A 10,663-nucleotide genomic window follows, 5' to 3' on the forward strand; every position below is an offset into this window, starting at 1 on the left:
AACCTCTAAAGTTGTGATGACTACAAACTTGTTCCCCAAGCAGTTCTTCAATGCAGGGGATGGTGTGTCTGTATCTGTTTAATTTCTATTTGAAGATTAGAAACTGTTGCTGGCCTGTCTCAGGCCCTCCAGGCTCTGTCCTGTGTGATGACTCTTTCCTTGTTTGCTCTGCATACAGCACTGTGTCATTTATTTCTACTGTTATCTTAGTTATTATTTAAATCATATAAAGTTCTGCATTGAGGATTTCATGTATTAGATTTGTTTTCTCCACAACAAGATGACAAGCTTTTGGAATTATTTTTACATCTTAAAAAACAGTCTTTTCAGGACTGACCTTAATTCTGGGCACCTGTCCAATAAATAATAACATTAATTAAATAAAAAATATTTTCCCAAAACACAGAACCAACTGTGTGGCCTCCTCTGAGCACGATCACACTTCCTGGTGATTGAGCCTTCAGCTGATGCTGATCATTTGAATGTTCACGTTGTCAATGTGAAAAGGCCAAGCAGAAGCACATATGGTGTGAGCCAGGGGAAGAGATTTTTGTACAACTCCTCTAAAGTAAACATTGTTTTGGGGAGAATCCCAGAAAAACACACATTCGTCGTTGTTGCTGTTTTTTCCTGATTAGTCGCAGGACCACAGTGATTCTGAAGCAGCAGGTCCTGGTTAAGCTAAAGGAAGAGGGGGATCTGGGATTAGGGTGCAGGTGAGGAGGGACAACACTTCAGCACAGAAACAAGGCCCAGACTTTCTAATTTGGGATGCTTTTCGCCTGTGCTTCTTTACTGAAGGAGACAGAGCTTTTGATGCATTTAATACTGGCAAATTACTTTAAAATGGCTAAAACACAGATATAGTTTAAGCTGTCTCCTAATCCCCTAAACAAATACTTGAGAACTGCAAAGAAAGTAAACTAAGTTAATCCCCATCTGAGAAGGTCTCCTTAGTTTGACTTCTGTTCCTGTGAACCCTTGGAGAGAAGACCCCGATTCAAAGTCCTTGCCAGGGAGCTCATCTCTACTGCCAAGGACAGGTGGGTGTTTAAGGAGTATGTGCAGACAACTCAAGGAGCACAAAGGATGGATGTACGATGTTTGTCAGAAAATGGGAAGTGCTGCACAAATTAGCCAAGAACTTTTACTAGGTTCATTAACCTTTGTGTTGTAGTCAGGGTGCAGTCAAGAAAGGCAGGGAGTTTCGTGGAAGGAGTTTAATATAGCAGTCTAGTTAGAAGGGTGTTATAAAACCAGGGGAGGAGGGTGAGGCAACCCAGAGATTAGCAACTGCAGGAATCCATTACCACTGCTAGGACGGAGGAACAAAGGGAGGGGACTGAGCCACCAGACCCGGGAACTGTGAGCTGGAACTCTGGATGAGGGGCTGCATGAGATGCCACCTGAGGACCCTGTGACTGAAACCATGGGGGAAAGGCCATCATGGGGAATGGGAAATGGAAGCCAAGAAGAGGCTATGTGATGGAGCTGGGTCCAAGGAGGAAATGTAGTCACTTACAGAGAGAGATGTAGTCACTGCCCAAGAAAAGGCTGGAAAGGGAGGCAGAGCTGGTGTATTACCAAGTTTCCACTTTCTTCCATTCATGCCTCCATTGGCTCAATCTAACAGGAAGCAAGTGGGCACAGAAGCCATCCCCCAGCAGTACCAAGCAGAGTAGGGGAAGGTGGGTAATGGGTCTGAAATCAAACAGACAGATAACTTGGCCACCTGTGCCAGCTGTTTTTCTGCCACACAAGTCTGCGTGCTTTGGGGCACAGCACATGTTCCAGGCTGAGATGAGATGACAATGATGATGAAAAACTGTATGGGGGAGTAGATGTTCCCACTTCCAGGCTTCAATAAACATAAACCAGTATATCTATTGATGGTTGACAGGAAAAGATTCCCAATCTTCCAAGAGTCTCAGATCCCATCACCCCCGAGGGGCAGGGAGTAGTCCTGCTCTTCCTCAGTTTCCCCACAGTCAGCAGGTGCTGTAGGAGACTCAGATGACGCAGGGAAAGGAGAGCCTTTCAGCTCTTCTCCCTGAGCCCCATTTCCCCACCTCTTCCACATCTGGGTATGAAAACGGACCATAGTGCCACTGGGAGAAAGCAAAATCCCTAAATGTGAGTTTGCATAGTATTACTAATACACCTGATCTTCAGAGTTTTGGTTAACACAAGTTTACACATATTTTCAAAAAATAATTGACCTAACAAAGCTTTTATTTGACTTTCAATTCCATTCTATTGACTGCCCCTGCCCCCCTCCAACTCCTGCCACCCACCAGGCAAACAATCCTGATCAAGCTCACCCTTCCCTCCTCCAAACACTCTTTCCAAATACTCAGGACTAGAAGCTAGGAGTTCAAATCAAAAATGGATAAGACACAGTCCTGCCTCTTTTTCCTTCCATTCCCCTAGAAGAGTAGTTGTCCCTCTCCCCTAACCCACCCCTGCAGAATCCTTCCTGCAGATGTCGTCTCACTGAGGAAAATAATACACAAAGCAGGGAAAGTGAAGGTGCTGTGCTTCAGCTGGGCACAGGAGCCCCAATCCCCTCCTTACCACCTCCCCCAGCCTGGGCTCATTCTGGCAATCCCTGGACCTTTTCAAAGCAGAGTTTGCAAATTTCTGCTTCAGGGCAATTCAGTAAATGCACATAAACTCCTTAGCAAATCTGTTGGGAGAGAGAACCTAAATTAGGCTTGTCATAAAAATTGCTAAACTTTACTGTTTGTGTGCCTGTTGGCTAATAGGAATCCGTCAGGTAATGGCAAATAATCTCTATTCATGGGATAAGGCTTTATAGAAAAAAAGCAAATGAAATAATTTGAAATTGATTTATAAACTATAAGCTCTTAAAAAAAGTCAAGGTTTTTCTTTTGGTAATTTTTCTTCCTAGGCAGAAATTCCCAAGAAGATTGAAGAGAAAGGGAATGAAGGAACCTCATAATGATGGCTTTTCCTTGATTCCAGCTGGCTGAATGATCACTGGGCTATGGCTGCCAGCACATTCCATGTGGGCCCCAAACACAAGCCCATTTCTTATGTTTGTGTCTGGTACATAATCTTGTCGTATCTCCTGTCACAGCCCTCCTAAAAAAGATATTACCACAGTAGCACCTTCCCTGGGCCCTCATGTTCACCCAGACAGACTTGTGTACAACATTCATGACAACAGTGGTAAACAAAAGTTCAACATATTGAGTTTAAAGATCTAATTGGCTTTTATTGGGCATTCATGCATTGAACGGTAACCTATCCAAAGATTTAAAAAAGATGAGCTGAGCAGAGGACTTTGGTTTTATAGACAGAAAGGGGCTAAAGAAGCAGAAGGAACAAGAAGCACATTAGTAAGCTCAGAGTTCCTCATGCACCTAGCACAAGTGACTCCATTCTGGTTTGGTCTGGTCTGTTGTGTCCTAGTGCAGGAGCTCAGTCCAAAACACAGGCCCCCCATACATTTCATTTAACATAAGTTTGTGTGCACTCGATTTTGTGGGGTGTCTTAGTCTTTTTGTGTTGCTATAAAGGAATACCTGAGGCTGAGTAGTTTATAAAGAAAAGAGGTTTATTTGGCTCATGGTTCTGCAGGCTGTACAAGAAGCATGATGCCGGCATTTGCTTCTGGTGAGGGTCCTGGGCTTCTTCCACTCATGGCAGAAGGTGAAGGGGAGCCAGCACGTGCAGAGATCACATGGCAAGAGAGCCAGCAAGAGAGGGAGAAAGGGGAGGGAGATGAGGGCTCTTTTTAACAACTAGCTCTTGTGGAAACTAACAGAATGAGAACTCACTCACCCCCAGCCAGGGAGGGAACTAATCTATTCTTGAGGGATCCACCCCTCATGATGCAAACTTCTCCTGTTAGACCCCACCTCCAATATTGGAGATCGAATTTCAACATGAGGTTTTCAGGGATAAACCTCCAAACTATAGCAGGGGGTGTATAGACCTTGTTTGCATTGACCAAATGTAGCTTCCATCGTATTTAGAGTGCTCAAAGATGAGGAATGCTGCATCCTTGCATTTCTAGCTCACTCTGAGCTGAGGTCCCTCACAGCCACCACCAGTGTTGCTCAGCACTCCCAGGTACTTGGACTGCACCCCATGGAGGACTGTGGAAGGCCCCTCCATGCACTCCCTGTTCATTGTTCCTATCCTCTTGATCTGCTACAAGAAAATGCCACAGATTGGCTGGGCATGGTGGCTCATACCTGTAATCCCAGCACTTTGGGAGGCCAAGGCAGTGGATCACCTGAGGTCGGAAGTTCAAGACCAGCCCAACCAACATGGGGAAACCTTGTCTGTACTAAAAATACAAAATTAGTTGGACATGGTGGTGCATGCCTGTAATCTCAGCTACTCGGGAGGCTGAGGCAGGAGAATCGTTTGATTCTCCAGGAGGTGGAGGTTGCAGTGAGCCGAGATCGTACCATTGCACTTCAGCCTGGGCAACAAGAACAAAACTCCCATCTCAAAACACACACACACACACACACACACACAAAACAAATCACAGATTGGGTGGTTCAAACAACAGGAAGTTATTTTCTCACAGTTCTAGAAGCTGGAAGTAGAAGATCAAGGTGCTGGCAGGGCTCGTTTCTCCTGAGGCCTCTCTCCTTGGCTTGCAGATGGCCACTTTCTCATCATGTCCTCACAGTGCCTTTTTCTCTGTGCATGCATTCCTGGTGTCTCCTCCTCTTCTTGTAAGGCCACAGTCCTATTGGTTTAGGGTCTCACTCTTATGACCTCATTTACCCTTAATTATCTCTTTAAAGGCCCTAATCTCCAAATATAGTCACTTTAGAGATTAGGGCTTCAACATATGAATTTTGGAAAAACACAATTCATTCCATAACAAAAGGGACATGAGGAAAAGTGTGAATACTACAGCCTTTTAGAAAAGCAATTTGGCAATATCTATTAAGATTGTTAAAATAAAAAAGATGCTCTTCTACCCAGGAATTTATTGCTAAGAAATTATCTCACAGCTAGAAAACCACCAGTAATAATGAAAATGTGTTCAAGGGTGTTTATTAGAGCATTGTCATTGTGGCAAACAGTTACACCTGGACAAAATGTATATGGCCATCAGTGGGAAAGTGGTTAAAAAAATCATGGTGAAATACACATCACCAGAGAGACTCTGTGGCCATTAAAAATAATTAATTAGAACTGGCTGGGCACGGTGGCTCACGCCTGTAATCCCAGCACTTTGGGAAGTTGAGGTGGGTGGATCACGAGGTCAGGCGTTTGAGATCAGCCTGGCCAACATGGTGAAACCCCCTCTACTAAAAATACAAAAAATTAGCCAGGCGTGGTGGCAGGTGCCTATAATCCCAGCTACTCGGGAGGCTGAGACAGGAGAATGGCTTGAACCTGGAAGGCAGAGGTTGCAGTGAGCCGAGATCAATCGAGCCACTGAACTCTAGCCCGTGGAGACAGAGCAAGACTCCATCTCAAAAAAAAAAAAAGAAAAGAAAAAAGAAAAAAAAAAGAATTAGAACTCTACCAACTTACTTGGAGGGATTCCTATAAAATGCTGCCACGTGAGAAAAGCAAGATGCATGAAGTGTGAATAGGGTGACTATAAATGATAAAGCAAATCTTATATGCATCTATATTGGTATATAATCACAAAGGTTGTTAACACGGTTAGCCTGGAAGGTGCTGGTGGAGTGGACTGATGTGACAGGGAGGTTACAGAGGTGGGATCCCTGAAAAAGGAAATACATTTTTATAAGACTGTGTCAAGTAGGCTGGGCGCAGTGGCTCATGCCTGTAATGCCAGCACTTTGGGAGTCCGAGGCGGGCAGATCACCTGAGGTCGGGAGTTCGAGACCAGCCTGGCCAATATGGTGAAACACCATCTCTACTAAAAATACAAAAATTAGCCAGGTGTGGTGACAGGCGCCTGTAATCTCAGCTACTTGGGAGGCTGAGGTAGGAGAATCACTTGAACCTAGGAGGCGGAGGTTACCGTGAGCCGGGATTGTGCTAGATGTTAATGCAATGAAATAAACTCATGTCTGTCCCAAAAAACTAGAGATGACTGGGCATTGGGAGGTAGGAGGCATAAGGTAGGGCAGGAGGCAGATGAACTAGAAATGGCCCAACTTGCCTTTCCTCTCAGCAGCCCCTTGTTCCCCAGTGGGCCTGGAATCTTCCAGAATGGGAGGAGAAGGAAGTGAAGAATTGAGAAGAGTTGGCAGAGTCTTCAAGGATTTACTGTGCCAGAAGGCTCACAATTTTCCTCATGCTGCGGTCTGTTCATGGAAACACATACCTCTAATTCCCTTTAAGTAGGCCAGAAAATGAGCCACATAAGGATACGCATTACTGGATTAGTGTGGAGGAACAAGCTCAAAGCCAAGGACTTTCACAGCAGAAACATTCATTGTGTGGGCATGTCCTGTCTGTCCTGGGCAGTCTGTCAGTGAATAAAGCAGGTGTATAGAAAGATGGTCTTCATTTTTGAAATGAAAAATTTTGTAATATCTCCTTCTATTTTTAAAAAATCCTAAAAGAAACAAAATAGAGATAGCTTGAATCACTGTTTCCCTTGGTTCTCCTTTGCCATCTTGGGGCCCTATTCTTCAGAATCCTGCAGCTGAAGGATGTCTAAGAATGGAAGCAGTGCTCAGGTAATTGCTAAATAGTTGTCCAGGCTAGTCAGTTAATGATGTTTATAGAGTTACTCTGAGAAGTATGGGTGGCTAACTACTAGTTGGTGAAGGCATTCAAATGACAACTATCAACTCCTCCAGAAGACCACCAGGCAAACCTTTACACCAAGCAAAGCCAGGTTTATGAAACTTACCGCAGTGGAGAGCACACTGCCTTTCAGGGACTTAGTAGTGGCTCAAAAGAGGAAAATAAGGAGAAGATCTTTATAGAGTTTTAGGTCCTAGCCTGGGTAATTTTAAGGTGGGTCTTGCAAGTGGAGAACTGATTGGGACTGGGTAGAATTTCTGATATAACAGTTATGGACTGGTGAGCATGGTAAGGTAAAGATCTTCAAGTTAGTTTTGAGGAGTCAGCTAAGTCTTCAGAAATTAACTATTTTAGTTGGTTTGCCGTCTTATCATTCAGAAACAAGTGCTTTCTGGAGCAAGTAACTAAGTTATTTTACTTGGTCTCAGCATTGTTTAGCAGAGGGACCAAACTATATTTGGTTTTAGTTCTCACTACTTAATTATTTACCAGCCAGAAATGTCTAGTAATTGGGAACTTACTAAGATGGAATCATGATAGTCAGCTCCAAGATACTGCCCCAAATCTTTGCTTGTAATGGATTATGTTGTAGTAAGTATAACTTGAAGTAAAAATGATGTAAAAAATTCAGAAAATGTTTTATCTATAGGAAAAGATAATAATCTTTATTTATTTAAGACTCCAACAGTGGAGAGGTTAAGAGCATTGGTTCTGGAGATAGACTGCCTGGTTTCAAATCCTAGTGCTGCCCTTTACTAGCTTTGTGACTTTGAGTAAGTCTCTTGACAGCTCTGTGTCTTATTTTTCTCCTCTTTAAAATGGGAATAATATAAGTTCATTCCTCATGGGGTATTTTGAAGATTAAGTGAGTTACTGTATGTGTGGCATTTAGAAGATTGCCTGGCAGGTACTAACTGTTCGAGAAATGTGAATATTATTGTTTAATAACTTGACAGCTATTTAAAACTAAAACCAAAGTCTTCCACCTGCTGGCTTTTTAATCCCAACTTCGCCATCAGCACCTCTGTTTTTTCCAGAGTCTGCAGTCATTTGGATGCTTGTCATCTACATTAATCTTAATCTCTTCTCTCTCGAGATCTCTACACCACCTTCCCAAACCAGTACCTTGAGGGTAAAATTTGTACACAAATAAAGAAGAATGATGGGTGTGATGGAAGGTCTAGGTACCAGGTGGGGAAGCTGAACATTATGAGCCTTCTGAGGATTACAAGCTTCTTCCTTTATGGAGTTTTGAGTGATCCAAGAAACTTCATGGCCCCCAAGTATTTGTTTGGAGCATAAAGCTGGCAAGCTTTGTATATCGCCCTCACCATATTTTTAGAAATGATCTGCTCTCATTGGACATTTATTTGTTTGGCATGATTTCAGATGGGATGGAGACTGAAATCTGGGATCTTGTGATTTGGGTAATGTGGTCGTGTGTCTAAGACATTCAGTTCCACAAGACCAGAGTCTGACTGTCTATATACAAAGGGAAGTGCCTAGGAGGGGAAACTTGCTTCTGTACAAAGACTAAAGCCAGCCCAGAGCCTGGCTTCTTTACAAGTCTTTTTGTTCTACAGAGGTTTTATTCTACTGTAATGTATTGGCAACTGCAAATTTTACACATGCCCATTTATTTGCTGCTATGCTGTAATATGGTTTGGTTGTGTCTCCACCAAAATCTCATCTTGAATTATAATCCTCATAATCCCCACATGTGGGAGGGATCCGGTGGGAGGTAATTGAATCATGGGGGCAGTTTACCCCGTGCTGTTCTTGTGACAGTGAGTGAGTTCTCACGAGATCTGATGGTTTGTAAGTGTCTGGCATTTCCCCTGCTGGCACTTATTCTCTCTCCTGCTGTCCTGTGAAGAGATGCCTTCCACCATGATTGTTAATTTCCTGAGGCCTCCCCAGCCATGCAGAACTGTGAGTCAGTTAAACCTCTTTTATTTGTAAATTGCCCAGTCTCAGGTATTCCTTCATAGCATTGTGAGAACGGATTAATACATGCTGTATATGAGAATTGAGCGAGAAGGGATAAGTGTCACATCCAAACACTTTTCTTGTTGGTCTCTTTCAAGAGAGACAAAAGTGTTCATGGATACCCCTAGCAGACTGAACTTCACATCTTATTGGACAGAAATGGGTCAAGTGTTTAATTCTAAACTTAGTGGCCAGAGGATAGAATTACCATGACTGACTTTGACTGGCATACGAATCATGGCACCAACCACTTGGACCCCGAAAGCATCTTTTGTGCCTGAGACAGTTGTGTGGGTGGTAAAACACTGTTTCATTTAATCCTACACCAGTCCTATGGACTAGCTATTACTTCCTCATTTTACAAACAAGGAGACAGAGGCTTGGAGAGTTTAATCATCATCATAACCAAACATTGACTGTGTTCCAGGTGATGTCCTAAGTGCTTTACATCTGTCAGCTCAGCTAATCCTCATCAAAGCCTTTTGGAGTAGGCTCCATTGTAAGTTCCTTGTTATAGATGATGAAATTGAGGGATGCAGAGAAAAATTGCAAACTCTCACAGCTAGCAAGGGGAAGAGTCGGGGTTCAAACTTGGGAAGTCTGACTCCAATGTCAGAGGACCTCACCATACACTACTGAGGTCATGTACCAATGTCAGCATACATGACCAAGACAGGTGGAGGGGTCAGGAGTCAAACACAAGTTGATCTGCTTCCAGTCTCCAAAATCGTAATTGTCAGGCTATACCATAGTCCACACTATACATTAGTACACTGCTTTAGGGCTATCAACGATTCATTTCACATATGTGTTCATGTCATTATCAAACTAACCCTATGAAGTATAGTATTATTTGCAAAGGAGAGAGCAAAGCCTGGGACATCTAAATAAAGTCACAGTGAATAGGAGACAGAAACAATCTCAAACCCAGGTCAACATTGCCACAACCAATTTTCACTTTCTAGGCTCCCCATCTGTGGAAAATGTAAGATCAACCCTGAATCTTGCATATTGTCAAAGACAAGTTATGGATCATTTCCTTATTTACTGTGGAAATTGTAGGGATGTGGGAGAATAGGCCTTTCTAGCAGCAAACCTTAACTATTGTAGAATTCTGGCCTGAGGGTGCATCATTCTCTACCTCTTTATTGATGCTGCATGAACACTGGTCAATAAATGATAGTGATTAAGTACTTGGTATCACTAATTGATCATAATTAAAAACCTAGTCCCTCCACATTGCCAATATTTCCCTCACTCTTCCAACCTAAAAGGGCAACACAGACTTTTACTTTGACATCATTTTAAAGTAATTTTAGTTACAAAGGGAAAGAGTAGAATGGATGAAAGCTGGAGTATAAAATGACAAAGGAGTGGATGTATCAAGGGAAGCAGAGCTTTACATGGATGGAGGAGAACTCACAGGTGCACTTGGCAAACACAAGCCAGGTGTAGACACAATTCAAGTGTTGTCATTAGTTGTGTTTTCAACCAATAACAACAGGATTCCTAGGCAGGCAGGGATGAGTCCCTGGTGAAACCTGAACTTCAAACCAAAGACAATTTAAAGCCTGAAAACTGAGCTGCCGGGCCCAGATAGAGTCCACAACTGGAGTCCCTGTCTTACCCTCTCTCTCTCTATTGATTGTTTCTGGATGATGCCTTTTAACCAATTGAATGGTGCTTTTTCCAAAGCCCACCCATGGACCAGTCAGCATGTACTCCCCCTTCTAAGCCCATAAAAACCCCGGACTCAGCCTCACAGATGGCCATCCACTTTAGGGCCCCCTCTCACCATTGAGGGCTACCCACTTCAGATCCCTTCTTGGGTCAAGAGCTTTTCTGTTGCCCAAGAAAATTCTTCTCTGCCTTGCTCACTCTTCAGTGCTTGCGTACCTCATTCCTTTTAGTCACGGGACAAGAACCTGAAATCTGCTGAATGGTGAGT

This window comes from Piliocolobus tephrosceles, chromosome X, assembly GCF_002776525.5.
Source record: "Piliocolobus tephrosceles isolate RC106 chromosome X, ASM277652v3, whole genome shotgun sequence".
In the NCBI taxonomy this organism is placed as follows: domain Eukaryota; kingdom Metazoa; phylum Chordata; class Mammalia; order Primates; family Cercopithecidae; genus Piliocolobus; species Piliocolobus tephrosceles.